Genomic DNA, 5,046 nt, shown 5'->3' with positions numbered 1-5,046 from the left:
CACACACTCAAGTGCCTGCTAAGGCTCTTTTCCTTCAACAGCATGTTTCACACCAGTCCCTACATTCATGTGCATTCACAATTAATGTCAGACTAAAATTGCTGATATTTTCCAATCTTTTCACATTTAGGTGTGATTGTTATAGTTACTGCATAAAAAGAATATAGAAGATTTCCTTCTTTTTCTGTGCTTTGGTGAATTCAAGTACCATTAACATTATGTCCTTTGAGAGTTCTGAAGAATTTTCCTATGAAATCACCCGGGCCCAGTGCACTTTTGTATGGGCATACTTCTTCAATAACTGTGTTCTGTTAAAATTATGAATCTAAATTTTCTATTTTTACTAGGGTCAATTTTAGTACATTTCTTTTTTTACGATATGTAAATTTTATGTAAATTTCCAAGTGCTTTGGATAGAGTATTGCAAATTAGTCTCCTTTTTTTTTTGCTAATGCATAAATATACTTTTATATTTGTTATTTTCTCTCTTATATTTTTCAATATAATTTTTTCTTTTTCTGTATTTATGAATGGGGCTAGTTAGTTCACTTATTTTCCTTTTTGGCATAACTTCTTAAAGCTAAATTCCAACATATAGTAAGTTTTTAAAATCACTTTTAAATATCCCATAATTCATTTTGTGGTTTTGTTGTTTTTTGATTCAAGAATTAACAAAAATGTTTTTATGAAATTAGGCAGAGGCCCTTTTTAAAAAATCTGATGCTGTTCATGTTTCTGATTTATACTTGTCTCACTTGGTTCCTATCTCTTTTATCTCTGCCCTTTTGGTTCATATAAATATTTTGCACCTTCTCTATGTCACAGGAAACTATTTTTTGACATTGTGGAAAAACTTTTGTCTTTTTATTCAGTTTCTTTTCAATATTCTGTTAGATCTTTGTGCAATTGTCTATTTCTATTCAAAATTTTAAAATTACGTTACAATTTTTTTTCATTTCTTGTTTGATTTAATTTAATTCATATTGGGGTATTTTCTTACATTCTGTTTCTCCATAAGTACTTCCATTAGCTGAAAATCTTTGATTTAGACCCTGTGTCCTGGGTGTTAAGTGTATTTCTGCTCCTGATGGGGTGTGGATTTTCCCCACCATAGTCACGGGTGGCTCAGCCCCTGGGGCTGAGGTGGCTGGTTCCTTTTCTGTGGATCTCGTGAAATACAGTTTTTAAAAAAGGATTGGGGGACTGGGACTGGGGCTTAGTGGTAAAGCACTTGCCTGGCATGTGTGAGGCGCTGGGCTCGATCCTCATATTTAAAAAAATAAATATGTTGTGCCCATCTTCAAATTTAAAACAATTTTTTTTTTTAAAGTGGTCGGCGAGCCATCTTTTCCCAGCCGCGGGCGGCTTCTCACTCCGCCCCCCGCAGCTCAGGGTGAGGCGTCTCCAATAACAGCTCGCTGGGAGCTGCACCCCAGCGGCCACCATGAGGGCCTAGAGCCAGGGCGGCCTGGAGCGGTTCCCGGCAAGGGCGGGAGCTGCCGGCCCTGCAGCCCTTCCTGGTGGACTTGCCCTTTTCCTGCCCGGCCTATGCCTACATGCTCTCGGTCAAGGAGCTGGGCAACCACTTCGAGTACTACTTTGCCAGGAAAGAAGGATTGTTGAAATGTGGAAGATGCAAGCAGGCATTTTACTGCAGTGTGGAGTGTCAGAAAGAAGATTGGCCCATGCACAAGCTGGAGTGTTCTCCCATGGTTGTTTTTGGGGTAAACTGGAATCCTTCGGAGACTGAGGCTAACAGCAAGGATTCTGGCCAAACAGAAAATGCACCCAGAGAGAACACCTTCAGAGAAATTGTTAGCTGTGAAGGAGTTTGAATCACATCTGGATAAGCTGGACAATGAGAAGGAGGATTTGATTCAGAGCAACTTTGCTACTCCCCATCAGTTCTACTCCAAGCACCTCGAATTCCCTGACCACAGCAGCCTCGGAGTGCTCTTTGCACAGGTTAACTGTAATGGCATCACAATTGAAGTTGAAGAGCTTTCTCATTTGGGATCTGCGATATTTCCTGATGTTGCATTAATGAATCATAGTTGTTGCCCCAATGTCATTGTTGTGATGGGCTGACAAATCTGACTCCATGAGAATGTCATAGGCCAGACTCTAAGGGAAATGACTAAACAGACTCCATTTTGCTCTGAGACTCCATGTTATGTAGGAGATAAGCTTCTCCCATGGGAACACCCCACCTCTGTACCCATCATCAGTTAATTCGCGTGACATGTTTAATAATATACAATGGCAACTCCTATGTAGTAACCAATGTACCATGTAAACGGTAATTGTGTGGATGTTAGCAACCATACTTTAATTTGTACCTAGGTAAGGGTCAGTTTGACCCACTGTTCCCCCACTGTTGATGATCTCATGATGTTAGTTTGTAATTTTAAATCATAGCAACAGACACTTATGATTGGTGTGATTTTTGGTATAAAAATCCCTACAACCCTGTGGTCGGGACTATTCTCCCAATAGCCATTTTTTGGGGGCATTGTGTGAGACAGTCAGCTGGCCAGCTTAATACTCTCAAATTTGGACTTCTCAGTGGTGATCGGTCTGTTCTTAATTTGCGCCCCATAACAATTGTGACCTACAAGGGAACCCTGGCAGAAGTAAGAGCCGTACAGAAAATCAGTCCTGGAGAAGAGGTATTTACCAATTATATTGACCTCCTGTACACAATAGAAGACCGGAATGACCGGCTAAGAGATTCTTATTCTGCCTAAATGTGTTGTGAATAAGAGAATGCACTTGGTTTCAGGTCCTTTAAATTTATTTAGGTATGTATTATGGCTGAAAATATGGTATACTTTGGCAAATGTATCATGTCCACTGGAAGAATGTGCATCCTACCGTTCTATGGAATATTCTAAAATTATTAAGTTGGTTGACTGCCTTGTTTGCCTTGTAGATCATTCCTGACTTTATATCTATATTTTCTATCAAGAGCTCTTAGTTCTGATAAGAGTGTTGAAAGCAGCAATTATATGGGTTTGTCTTTTTTCTTTGAATTCTAGGTATTTTGCTTTATATATGTTGAAGCTCTATTATTGTATGCACATGTTTAGGAATCTGATTTTTTTTTCTTTTGTTCTTCCATGTTGTGTGTGTGTGTGTCTGTGTGTGTGTGTTACTGGGGATTGAACCCGAGGCCTTATGCATACTAGGAAAGTGCTCTACCATGGAGTTACATTCCCAGACCTTAAAAAAAATGGCACAAGCTCTTGCTAAGTTGCACAGGCTAGCACCAGACTTTCAATCATCCAACCTCACCCTCCCAAGTTTCTAGGATTATAGTTGTGTGCCACTATGCCCAGTTAATCTTAAATTGTCTTAAATATGCAAACTCTTTACTATGCAATGTTCTTGCTCTTCTCCTAGGATGGATGGATGGATAGATAGATAGATAGATAGATAGATAGATAGATAGATAGATAGTACTGGTACTGGTATAGATAGTATTGGTACTGGTATAGATAGATAGTATTGGTACTGGGGATTAAACCCAGGGACACTGTACCACCAAGAGCTACATCCCTAGAACTTTTTATTTTGTATTTCTACTATTTTTAATTTTATTACAGCATTATAATTCTACATAGTATTGGAGTTCATTTTGACAAAATAATACATGTAAGGAATTTGATTTCAAACCCTATTCCCCAGCCCTTTCCCTTCCCTCCTCCTTCCCCCTATTTTCCCTCCTCTTCTCTATTGATATTCCTTTTACTCCTTTATTTATTTTTGTTTGGTATTTTCTACATGTACATACAGGTGAAATACTTTTTGGTACATTGATATATGTATACAACATGATATTGTTGAATTCATATTTCTTCACCTTTCCCTTCTTTCCTCCTTCCCTCTTGTTCTTCTCAAATGATCAACCCAATATCTTCATATCTTTTTTTTTACTTTTTAAAAATTTTGATTCATTGTACACAAAAGGGGTACAACTTTCGTTTCTCTAGTTGTACACGAAATAGAGTCACACCATTTGCATAATCATACATGTACATGGGGTAATGACGTTTGTCTCAGTCTATTATTTTTCCTTTTCCCCACCCCTCATTTTCCTCTATACAATCCATCTGACCTCCATTCTTGCCTCGTTCCCAACCCCCTTTAATATCTTCATGATAGCTTATCCCCTTCCCCTTCACCTTCTTTCCCTTATTTTGCTCTAGTTTTCACATGTGAGAACATTGGACTCTTGATTTTCTGAATCTGGTTTATTTTACTTAGCATGAATTTCTACATTTCCTTCCATTACCTACAAATGCCAATTATTTTATTCTTCAGGGTTGAGTAAAACTCCATTGTGTGGCTATATACATCATAGATATATATACATATATCACCACATGACATCTATATGTGTGTGTGTATATATGCATATATATATCACATTTTCTCAACCCATTTATTTGTTGATGGGCATTGGACATTCAGGTTGATTCCATCATTTGGCTATTGTAAATTGTGCTGCTATAAACACTGATGTGGCTGTGTGACTATAATATGCTGATTGTAGTTCTTTTGGATAAACACCAAAGAGTGGGATAGCTGAGTCATATCCATTCCTCGTGTTTATTTGTTTGGTTTTTTGTTTGTTTGTTTGTTTGAAGAGTCTCCACACTGCTTCCATGATGGTTGTACTAATTTTTATTTTGTATTTTTTTTTTTGCAGTTTATTTTTTTAAGGATTTTTTAAATTTATTTTTATTGTAAACAAATGGGATACATGTTGTTTCTGTTTGTACATGGAGTAACAGCATACCATTTACATATTCATACATTTACATAGAGTAATGATGTTTGATTCATTCATTCCATTTTTTTCCTTCCCCCCCACCCCTCCCACCTCTCTTTTCCCTCTATACAGTCCCTCCCTCCTCCATTCTTGCCCCCTCCCACCCCCCATTACGTGTCATCATTGCTTATCAGTGAGATCATTTGCCTTTTGGATTTTTGAGATTGGCTTATCTCACTTAACATGAAATTCTCCAATTTCATCCATTTGCC

General features: G+C 37.9%; 1 pseudogene across 1 annotated transcript; it reads left to right on the top strand.

The window, feature by feature from the left end:
* The first annotated feature begins 218 nt into the window (after positions 1 to 218).
* LOC306641342 (N-lysine methyltransferase SMYD2-like) lies at positions 219 to 2,088 on the top strand (annotated as a pseudogene). Its single transcript has 2 exons — positions 219 to 278; positions 1,457 to 2,088. The product of its transcript is annotated as an N-lysine methyltransferase SMYD2-like (transcript).
* The last annotated feature ends 2,958 nt before the right edge of the window (positions 2,089 to 5,046 follow it).

This window comes from Sciurus vulgaris (genome assembly GCF_902686455.1).
Source record: "Sciurus vulgaris genome assembly, chromosome: 12".
NCBI classification, from domain to species: Eukaryota; Metazoa; Chordata; class Mammalia; order Rodentia; family Sciuridae; genus Sciurus; species Sciurus vulgaris.
The sequence above is the reverse complement of the archived record's forward strand: the minus strand, read 5'-3'. Positions and strand labels throughout refer to the sequence as shown.